Raw genomic sequence first — 11936 nt, forward strand, 5'->3', positions numbered from 1 at the left:
CTGCCTGACACAGACCTCTATAGAAGCAAAAAAAAAAAAAAAAAAAAAAAAAGAAAAATTCTCCTAGATTTCCTCCCTTCATCACATGTTCTGATCTGGCCACCCGGAAAGGTTGGTTCAAGGGGAAAAAAAAAAAAAAAAAAAAAAAAAGAGAGTAAATTACGGGTACTTATAGATGCCAGGATATTACCCCTCTATCTAATTTAAAACTTTCTTTGCTTTTTACCCTTGTCTGATATTCATGTTTCACTCTTTTATCCTTTTGTTTACAATTGGCCGGGCATAGATTTTTCATACTCTTAATACTTAACCCTTTTCTAATATACTGCTATATCTGGAAGTTATTTTTTTGATCCAATCTGAGAAAATTGGATCCATTATAATCCGCAGTAATTGGTGTTGTATTGGGGATTCCTGTCATAGTATTACTTCCACCACTTCAGTGTGTGGTTTCTGTTTTGCTTTTTAATTTAATTTTTTAATTTAAAATATTTATTTATTTATCCATCTATCTATCTATCTTTTTTCTTTTCTTTTTTTTTTTTTTTTTTTTTTTTTTGAGAGACAGCGTGAACAAGGAAGGGTCAGACAGAGAGAGAGAGAGTGTATCCCAAGCAGGCTTCACACTTAGTGTGGAGGGTGTAGGTGGGATTTAAAATAATTTTAAATGTAGATTGCTTCACTTAAAATCTATTCCATCCTCTTAGCTGAAGAGGTTGAAAAACTGAAAAAACTGTATTTCTCAGACTCCCTTGCAGGTTGGGTTCAGGATAGAAATGAGATGCACTCAAGAGAGTTGGCAGAAGTGAGGAGAGGCAACCTTCTCACCGCTGTTGCTGATGGTAAGTAAGTCAATAGGGTTATGGAACCATGAGTGTTTACAGACACTTTTGGTTGACAGTCACATTCTGGATTCTAGTCACTAGTTGAGTAGGTGTGAAAGGTGGTGGTATTGGCAGAGTTGAAGCTTCCTGATTCCAGTCAAGAAGGAAAGCCTCAGTTTTCTATATACCAATGCTTCTACTACTTCTTGCGCCCAGGGGTTGCAGGGAGGAGATGAGGACAAGGGAGGAAAGCACCTGAGCAGAGCAGAAAAATATTCTCAATGTTTATAAATAAAAAATGTGGAGGGGCGCCTGGGTGGCTCAGTAGGTTAAGCGTCTGACTTCAGCTCACATCATGATCTCATGGTTTGTGGGTTCGAGCCCATGGTTTGTGGGCTCTGTGCTGACAGCTCAGAGCCTGGAGCCTGCTTCAGATTCCGTGTCACTCTCTCTCTGCTCTTCCCCCGCTTGCGCTGTGTGTTCTCTCTCTCAAAAATAAAAAACAGGTCTCTGGGAGCAGGTTTCTGGGAGGTCATATTGTTGATTGGGTACACCATGATTCCCTAGTGTTTAGTATTCCCTAGCCTACTATGTTCAGGAGATGAATCTGAGAAGACTCCAAAGTTTAAAAGTCAAACTTCAATAACTAAAGCTCCTAGGATTATAGTATAGTACAGTATCTTAAATATAGTATAGTAGAGTAAGTATAATATAGTTGATATGATATGATATGATATGATATGATATGATATATGAATGATATGATATGATATAATACAATATAACATAATATAACATAATATAATATATTAACAATCCTGGGATAGGAGAGATTTCTCAGAGAACAAAATTGGCTTAACCATAAAAGAAAAACCATAGACAAGTTAGATTTCATTAAAAAAACTTATGCTCATAAAAAAACTATAAAAAGTGAAAAGGAAAGCCATACTGGGAGAAGCTTTTTGAAATACATTTATCTAACAAGTGACTCAAATTCTGAATATAAAAAATGCTTAGAAGCCAATAGTAAAAAGTCAAGTCATCAATCAAAGGAATCAAGGCTCAGGGTGCCAGGTTGGCTTAGTCGGAAGACCATATGACTCTTGATCTGAGGGTCATGGGTTTGAGCCCCACAGGGAGCACAGAGATCACTTTAAAAAAAATAAAAATTTAAATTTTTTTAAAAAAAGGAATCAGGGCTCTTTGGAGAAATGGCTGATTTTGGCACTGGGGCAGGAAATACACAGGGAGACCCTAGAGCGTTTTGCAATACCATAAAATAAGAAAGTACTAGAGAAAAAAACAAACTCCACAATGATGGGGGTATGCCAAAGGAAAACAGAAATCAACTGAAAATGCTCACAGTGGCTGAAACTGAAACAATCTGGGCAACAAAATAAATAAAATAGTATTGGATTATAACCCCAAAATATAAAATAAATATCGACATGTCCATACTGATATAAGTAAATAAATAAATGAATAGGGAAAACAGACAAATGTCCCATGCAGAAGTATCCCAAATTAATGGAGATACTCCACCCTCCTTAAAAGTGTGGGCTACTCGCAGTGACTTCCTTCATCTCATGGGCAAAAACAGTGATTTTGCAGTGGAGAAACCTAATAAACACTTCCTCGGCCAACGAATCAAGATTAGCATCAACAGTGGTAAGTCATGGTAACAGTACATACTATTAAGAAACAAAACTCAACCGAGTAAATTTGAAGGTTGAATTAGTCTTTTTAAGTGATTCATGAATCACAAAGCATCCCAACCAGCAATCAGAGGGGAGCTCTGCTGGGCTAAACCAAAGGAGATTTTTATTTTTTTTTTTTATTTATTTTTTTTTTTTAAATTTTTTTTCAACGTTTTTTATTTATTTTTTTTGGGACAGAGAGAGACAGAGCATGAACGGGGGAGGGGCAGAGAGAGAGGGAGACACAGAATCGGAAACAGGCTCCAGGCTCCGAGCCATCAGCCCAGAGCCTGACGCGGGGCTCGAACTCACGGACCGCGAGATCGTGACCTGGCTGAAGTCGGACGCTTAACCGACTGTGCCACCCAGGCGCCCCATAAAGGAGATTTTTAAAGGCAAAGAGAAGGCAGAGAGAATTAAAGAATGGAAGGAAGGAAGGAAGGAAGGAAGGAAGGAAGGAAGGAAGGAAGGAAAGGAGGGAGGGAGGGAGGGAGGGAGGAAGGAAGGAAGAAGGAAGAAAGGAGGGAGGAAGGAAAGAAGGAACTTATTAGCAAGGAATGTATTATTTAGGCAAGGTTGCCCTCCTAAGGTGAGAGGAAGGGGTCTATCAGTAAAGTTCCTAGTAGTGACCAAGAAATTCCATGCTGACTGGTTAAAGGTTATGTTTCTGGGGAGTTAAAACGGTAGGTAGGTTAGGTATTCAGTTTTGGTTTACTGACTTGGGGCCTTAACCTCAACGATGCCATTTTGGGCCTGTGGTTTTCTTTTTAACAATACCCATTATACAAAGTGATAAGAATGGTACTTTACCTCCCCAAACCCCTAACCCCAGTTTGATCATGAGAAAAACATCAGACAAATCCCAGTTGAGAGACATTCTACAAAGTATGTGACCTGTACTCCTAAGGATTTTCAAGGTCATCAGTAACAAGAGAAGTCTGAGAAATTGCTAGTCAAGAGGAGCATGAGGAGACATAAACTGAAGGCACTGGGATATTCTGGGTGGAATCCTGGAACAGGAATATGTCATTATGGGGGTCCCTGAATCAAGATATATTCTTAAAAATATGTCATGACAAAATTGGTCTTATACTGGGAAAACAGTTGATTCTCATTGGAAAATAAATTAAGGGGCACCTGGGTGGCTCAGTCGGTTAAGGGTCTGACTCTTGATTTCGGCTCAGGTCATGATCTCACAGTTCGTGGGATGGAGCCCCACGCTGCCGGGGAGCCTGTTTGGGATTCTCTCTCTCCCTCTCTCTGCCCCTCCCCTGCTCCTGTGCATGCATTCTCTCACTCTCTCACTCTCTCACCAAATGAATAAACATTTTAAAACTGTTTTGTAAAAAAACAAAAAACAAACAAACAAACAAAAAACAAAACAAAGGGAAAAGGTCATTATGTAAAAACCAAGGAAATCTGAATAAAACATGAACTTTAGTTAACACTAATATTGGGGCGCCTGGCCTAGGTGGCTCAGTCGGTTGAGCGTCCGACTTCAGCTCAGGTCATGATCTCACAGCTCGTGAGTTCGAGCCCCACGTCACGCTCTGGTGCTGACAGCTCAGAGCCTGGAGCCTGCTTCAGATTCTGTGTCGCCCTCTCTCTCTGCCCCTAACCCACTTGCATTCTGTCTCTGTCTTTCTCAAAAATAAATAAACATTAAAAAAAAACCCATAATGTATTCATTCAATTATGACAAATGAACCATTCTAATGTAAGATGATAATTATAGGGGAAACTGAATGCACGGTATATGGGAACTTTCTATACTATAATCTCAACTTTTTATAAATCTAAATCTACTCTAACATAAAAAGTTTATGTAAAAAGTAAAGGAAAAAAAAAAGTCAAGCCAATTAAAAGTAGATAAAACACTTGAAATCTCTTCACAAAAGATTTCTTTATGACCAAAAGACATAAGAAAGAATTCTCAACACCATTACTCATTAGAAACACAAATTTAAAATACTGTGATATACCACTACATACCTCTCAGAATGGCTAAAATTTAAGAGACAAAGAACATTCATGCTGACAAAAATGTGTAGCAACTTTATCTCTTGTTGCTGGTGAAAGAGTAAAGTAGTACAACCATTCTGGAAAACTGATAGCTGCTTCTGCTTCTGCTTCTTCTTTTTTTTTTTTTTTTAACGGTTGTTTATTTTTGAGAAACAGAGAGACAGAGCACGAGAGGGGGAGGGACAGAGGGAGACCCAGAGCTGCAAGCAGGCTCCAGCTGTCAGCACAGAGCCCGACACGGGGCTCGAACCTAGGAACCCGTGAGATCATGACCTGAGTCCAAGTCAGAGGCCCAACCGACTGACTCACCCAGGCGCCCCGAAAACGGATAGCTTCTAATAAAGTTAAATATACAAATACCTTATGGCCTAGCAATTCTATTCCTAGGTTTATACCCACACAAAATGAACGTACAAGTGCACAAAAAGATTCCTGCAAGAATATTCATGGCAGCCTTATTCACATTATGCAAAACTGAAAATAGCCCAATTGTCCATCAACTATAGTGATCAACACATTGGAATAACACTCACCGATAATACCGAAATGATCTACTGATACACACAACAAAGTGGATACATCTCAAAAATATTATGTTGCGTGGGACAAAAAGCCAAACACAAAAAGTATATTCATTTACGGGAATTTCAAAAGGAGGCAAAATTAATCTATGGAGATAGAAATCAGAATAGTGATTGCTTCAGTGAAGGTAGGGTGAGGATTAACTGTGTTAAAAAACAAAATTCAACCAAGTAAATTTGAAGATTTAATGGGCTTTATTAAGCCATTCATGAATCAGGCAGCGTCCCATGTAGCCAGAAGAGAGATGTCCCAAGGAGTTGTACCAAATGGAAGGTTTTTAGAGGAGGGCGGTGGGGGGGGGGGGGGGGGAGCAGTTGGGGGCAAGGAAGTTAATTAGCCAAAGAAAAGAAAGTTATTGAGTATTTTCAAGGACTCCAACAGAGAATACTACATCTTTATCAGCAATATTTTTCCATCCCTCTAGGGATAGAGGCCAAGCTATTAATTTAGGTACCTCAGGAGTATGGTTTGTTCTGGCACAAATCAATAGTCAGGTAAGTAGAACCAGATGTTTTTTGCAAGCGAAGGCCAAAGAGATATGGTAAGACTTGACCATCAGCAATGAGGGTCACGAGAAAAAATAATATGTTAACCCAGGGGCTAAAATTTATTCGTAACAGCAGAGGCCCCTGTAAAAAGAACTTAGATAAAGACAATTAGATATTTTGGCCTAGTATATGAGTTTCAGGCAAGAAGGAAGACATTCAGCCCATATGGCAAATAACCTACGAAATCAGCGAGTTCTTCCATATTATAGGGTTTTACCACCAACGAAGGAGTCTTACTGTGTGCAATATAGCGAAAAGCATTAGGATACTTATTAGGACAAATACCAGCCCAAATACCTCAATCCAACACTCCTTCATGATTAATTCCCCAAAGAATCTGAAGGATGTTAAGTTAAAATGCCAAATATAAGCCCATTTGTGGAATTCTTTATTTCATGCAAAGAGGTTCACGAGAAGGAGTATAAGGACACAGGTTACAAATGCTGTCATATTACTTCATAGAAAAACACATAAGGGAGCTTCCCTAACCAGATGATTACAAAAAGTGTTATAAAGAAAATAACAAGTTATTGGTTTAAAAAAACAACAACACAGTACCAGTCAATCGTGCCTCTTGGGGGCCCTAAAAATATTTCCCCTCCCATATTGTTTCATGAGATTTGTAAGTTTATCAACTGCCCGGTGGGTCAGCTGATGAGTCACTTCTTCCCCACCCCCTCCCCCCGCCCCTTTAGGTTTATTTATTTATTTTGAGAGAGAGAGAATCCCTCAAGCAGGATCCGAACTGTCAGCAGGGAACTCATTCAGGGTTCAAACTCAGGAACTGTGAGGTCATGACCTGAGCCTAAATCAAGAGTCAGATGAGCCCGACTAAGCCACCCAGGTGCCCCTGAGGAGTCATTTCCATCAGGGATCTTTCCGTGGACTGTGACCAGACAGGATTCCTATTTGGGCCATACCATAAATCAGTCAGTGGACTGAAACTACAACCACTGGCAGCTCTAAGGTTTTTTCTTTGTGGGATACCCTGGATTGAACATCCTTAAAAAGGAGTTTTAGATTTCCTTTCGGGAGATCATTTATGTTACCTATGAGGGCCTTGGTTTTGATAGATTTTAAGGCAATGGTCCTTAGTGCTCTACCAGCCAAAAATTTGTCTTTAGCTCCTCCTGAATCTAATTTGTACATATGTATGTATGTATGTATGTATGTATGTATGTATGTTATGTCTGTATGGGAAAGTGAGCGTGAGTCAGGGAGAGGCAGAGAGAGAAGGAGACAGAGAATCCCAAGCAGGCTCTGCGGAACCAGACACCAAGGGATGGGGCTCAATCTCACTGGACCCTGAGATCCTGACTTGAGCTGAAATCAAGAGTCCGATGCTTAACCAACTGAGCCACCTAGGCACCCCCTCCTGAGTCTAATTTTGAATGTCCAGGAACCTTAATAACGGCCAAGGTAGATGCAAGTTTGTCAAAAATATCAAAAAGTCTTAGACACCTGACTGTATAGGATCACAGAACATGAATCAATAGTTAATTATGTATTGGACCACAACGACAATGAACGATTTTAAAGGCAAATACCAGGACATTACATAGCTGAGCAAACCCCATAAGAGACCTGATAAAGCACTGAAAATTATTTTGATAAAACACAAAATCTTTGCTTTCCTTTTTTAACCTCCTCTCAGGTGCAGAACGATAGTACAGGAAAACTTTGTCGTTTTAACAGAGGAAAAAATATTAATATTTGGTTTGATATAAGTAAATTACAATATGAGATCCATTAATTAAAAAAAATTTTTTTAACATGTATTTATTTTTGAGAGACAGAGCATGAGCAGGGGAGAGGCAGAGACAGAGGGAGACACAGAATCTGAAGCAGGCTCCAGGCTCCAAGCTGTCAGCACAGAGCCCGACACGGGGCTCAAACTCATAAGCATAAGATCATGACCTGAGCCGAGGTCAACCACTTAACTGACTGAGCCACCCAGGCACTCCTAGATCCGTTAATTTTATATGTTCATCCTGACATTGTTCTGCTAGACTGGGAATGACAGAACAGGCAGGGCCAATAGGATTCCATATTGCTGAAGAGGGTTGCTCTAGGTTGAGTAGGCAGAATAAAGATTTAAAAGATGGGACAAGTTCTAAACTGAGGGCAAATGGTATAAATATCAAAGAAGCCATCACCAGAATCCCAGCCTTGCAAGTAGTTATAAAACATGGGGAAGTTTTTGGGGCACCTGGGTGGCTCAGTCGGTTGGGCATCTGACCTCGGCTCAGGTCATGATCTCACGGTTCATGGGTTCGAGCCCCGCATGGGGCTCTTGTGCTGACAGCTCAGAGCCTGGAGCCTGTTTCGGATTCTGTGTCTCCCTCTCTCTCTGCCCCTCCCCTGTTCACCCCCTGTCTCTGTCTCAAGAATAAATAAACATTAAAAAAGCAAAAAAACATGGGGAAGTTTTTTCAACAAAGCTTGCCACCTGGCTATGAATCTTAAAAGACAAGGCAACAAAGGATGAGCCCATCAAAGAGTGATTGCAGCCTGGCCTTGAGGAGTCACCGCTGTGTGTGCAGAGGACAGAAAGGATGATTGTTCTTGTACTGGCATTTCAGCTGGCCACACAGACCCTTTGTTGCTCAATTTACTGTGGTATATAAGCAGTGGCTCTCAAACATGTTGGATCATTTCACAGCAAGAAATATACTGTGTAGTATGTCTCAGCACATACTTACACACATAAAACCATATAACTAACTCAAGTATGAGTTTAATAAATGGACAACTATTGCCTATTTTCAGTATATGCCATGTAGGTACTCTAATTTTTACTTTTTTTAATGAAAATTTTATTTTTAATTTATATATAGATAATAAATACATCTATAATAAAATATGTATCGTCCATTCATCTGTATAAACAGATATGGATAACATTTGTATCTTCTACTTAAATAAGCGTTCGTCATAATTCATTGATGGTCTGTGACCACAGGTTGAAAAACCCGAAGTTACAATAAATCCTTCCACAGTAGGAGAAAGATCTTATGGAAGTTCACTGATTCTTCTCTTCCGAAGGCGCACCTGCTGGCTTGTCTGCATTCTCTCAGCATCCACGCATGCAGTTTATGCAGAGTTAACATATGCTTAGTATTCTAAGTTTTCTCATTGGTTCATTTGTATTTTAACTCCCTTTCCAATCTAATTTTTAATCATTTGTTTTTTTTAATTTTTTAGTATTTATTTATTTATTTTTGAGAGAGAGAGAGAGAGAGAGAGAGAGAGGGAGGGAGGGAGGGAGAGGGAGAGGGAGGGAGGGAGAGGGAGGGAGAGGGAGGGAGAGGGAGCTGGGGAGGGTCAGAGACAGAGGGAGGCACAGAATTCTAAGCAGATTCCAGGCTCTGAGCTGTCAGCACAGAGCCCAAGGCGGGGCTCAAACTCACCAACTGTGAGATCATGACCTGAGTCAAAGTGGGATGCTCAACCAACTGAGCCACCCAGGCGCCCCCTCTTTAACCATTTGTAATTTTTGTTTTTCAGTGACTATTAGGAAGCAGGCAATTGTGAACTGTCTATCATAAATTAGCATCCTGTTGTATATTAGCAAGCTTATAAATACATTTCAAAATTTTTAGAGACATACTCTTTCTCATAATAATTTTTTGGTAAAAATGGAAATGCCAAAAGTAGATAAACTGAGCTTAGCATTTAATGTTTATCTATTTCGGAAATAATTTAGATATTCAATGAGTGTCCATTATTTAGTTTATCATAGTATAAACTTTGATCTTCTATTTATTTAAACTAAAACGTTTATTTAAAAATTTTTAAGTTTTTATTTATTTCTTTTGCGGGGCGGGGGGGGGGGGGTGGCGTGGCGAGAGCAGGGGAAGTTCAGAGAGAGAGGGAAAGAATCCAAAGCAGTCTCCATGCTGTCAGGCTGTCAGTACAGAGCCTGACTGAACTGGAACCAAGAGTCCAAACGTTAACCGACTGAGCCACCCCGGCACCCCTAAATTACTTGTTTTTAACAATTATACTTGGATAAGACATTAAACAGCTAATCATCATTTTAAGTTATTTCTTCTGTTGATGAATTTTGTAACATAGAGATAACATGAGCTTATTTGATTAGTAAACTCAGGTAGAAAAGGCAGTTTATCTGCATTCTATTTAATGTTGATAACTCTAAAGATATTCTTGTTTTTATTAAACCAACAAACTTGAATTAGTTTTTATTTATCAAAGATTATCCTAGACTATATGAACTTGGGTTACTTTTTATTCTATTTCTGCGAACTTTAGGAATACTTAATAGATATAAGTACTTGATATTCCTCAAGCCAATTAAGTAGAATTCTTTTACAAATTAATTTTGGCAATATCATCCCAAGACAGTAAAATACCATATCTATAACATGCATACACACACACACACACACACACACACACACACACACACAGCTCTTACAGCTTTCTTTCCTTCTTTCTTTCTTTCTTTTTTTTTTTTAAACTTTAGCCATGTCTCAGGTAGGAAACCCAAAAGAATAGCTGGACCCAGGGGTGCCTGGGTGGCTCAGTCAGCTAAGCCTCTGATTTTGGCTCTGGTCATGATCTCATGGTTTGTGAGTTCAAGCCCCATGTTGGGCTCTAAGGTGACAGCTCAGAGCTTGGAGCCTGCTTCAGATGTTGTGTCTCCCTCTCTCTCTGCCCCTCCGCCCCCCCTTGTTCCTGCTCTGTCTCTCGCTCTCAAAAATACATAAACATTAAAAAAAAAGAATGGCTGGATCCAAATTATGTTTCCAGCAGATGGACTAACTTAAGGTTACTTGCTCAGATGACCAATCTTTTATTAAAAATGTATTATTATTATCATTATTATTATTTGCATGAATCCAAATTATGTTTCCATAATTTTAAGGTTACCTGCTCAGATGGCCAGTCTTTTATTAAAAATATATTATTATTATCATTATTATTTGCATGGATGAGCAATCTTTTATTAAAAAATTCTTCTTCTTCTTCTTCTTCTTCTTCTTATTATTATTATTATTATTATTATTATTATTATTATTATTTGCATGCTATCAGGATCCTTTTAGAGCTGTTTTGGACTTATTTTGTCCTTTGCATACTAATCAAAGAATGCATTCCACTGTCTCAGAGAGGTTTGGAATCCTCTTTTTTAAGGGTGCCCCTTAAGGTGGACTTAACTAAAACAGAGGTTCCCCAGAATGGCTATTGCAATTTTAATTTAAACAACACTTGTCCTAAAACAACACCAGCAATCACAATCCCCCCCCCCCACACACACACACACATCCTATGAAACAAAAGAGTACTACTCATCAATAGTGAAACCCCTCCCTCCAGTGGCATGATGGGCATCTCCTCTCTCTCTGGGCACTCACCCGCCTGATCCCAGAGAAAGGCAACGACCTCAACCAAAAGGAGGGGGGGAGGTCGGTACCTAAGAGGACTCACGGTGCGAGTAGAAGGCTGTCCATATGTATACAAGCTAGGAGCGGTCAGCACTAGTCTCCTGTAGAGACCGCACCCAATTCCAGGAGACACCGGTCCTGCCGTGCTGAAATCACCTCAGGTCCTGCTTCTGACAACAGGCTGTCGGCCTAAAATTGTCACAAGGCAATAATTAAGCAAGACCATTTATTTGGGATCAAAGAATCGCAGTTCAGCATACACAGATTTGAAGAGCAACCCAAATAGTTGTTTAACGAGAACTTTCGATTGGTGTTAATGGCAGAAAGCGAATCTGGACTGAGTGTAATTGATTGCTAAGGCTATCACTAAGCAAAGTCTCTGACTGTAGCAAGTTACAGGTTTTGCGGCTCAGTCCTTGTAATATTTGGTGTTTGGCACAATTCAAAAGTTCCCAGTTCTACCCGGTGGAGACGTGCCTGCACAAAGCCCATCTCCTTAATGGCTTCCTGGCTCCATTTTAAAACCCTTTCATGCAAGTGACCCCATTTCATTCCACCTTTCAGATTCTTTTTTTTTAACAACAGGAAAAGAGGCCTAACTTTCGGGACTGATGTAAGTTTTTCGTAATTTCGGCTAGATACCAGTTACATTTAGCAAAACTCACTGGGAGGCGCACTTAACATTTGTGAACTCTATGTTCAATCATTCACTGTTCGAAAAAAAAAATGTTATCAAGTGAAGATGTTATTTTATTTGTTAGGTTTTATTTAAAGTATCCGTTGGAGTTCGAACTCTCATTTCATCTCGTTTCTTAGCTCGTCTAAAAAGGACCCAGTGGCGCTTGAAACTTCTCA

The 11936-nt window shown here is 39.6% G+C and overlaps 1 long non-coding RNA gene across 5 annotated transcripts in view; it reads right to left on the reverse strand.

The window, feature by feature from the left end:
- Positions 1-11936, reverse strand: part of LOC144617196 (uncharacterized) — a 39948-nt gene that overhangs the window by 19143 nt on the left and 8869 nt on the right. For 3 of the 5 annotated variants that reach the window (XR_014138070.1, XR_014138071.1, XR_014138068.1), the window contains one exon: positions 11111-11270. This is a non-coding gene — a long non-coding RNA (uncharacterized LOC144617196). The remainder of the gene's footprint in view (positions 1-11110; positions 11271-11936) is intronic. The other 2 variants (XR_014138069.1, XR_014138072.1) reach the window with 1 other exon arrangement.

Source organism: Panthera onca, chromosome C1 (assembly GCF_046562875.1).
Source record: "Panthera onca isolate mPanOnc1 chromosome C1, mPanOnc1 haplotype 2, whole genome shotgun sequence".
NCBI classification, from domain to species: domain Eukaryota; kingdom Metazoa; phylum Chordata; class Mammalia; order Carnivora; family Felidae; genus Panthera; species Panthera onca.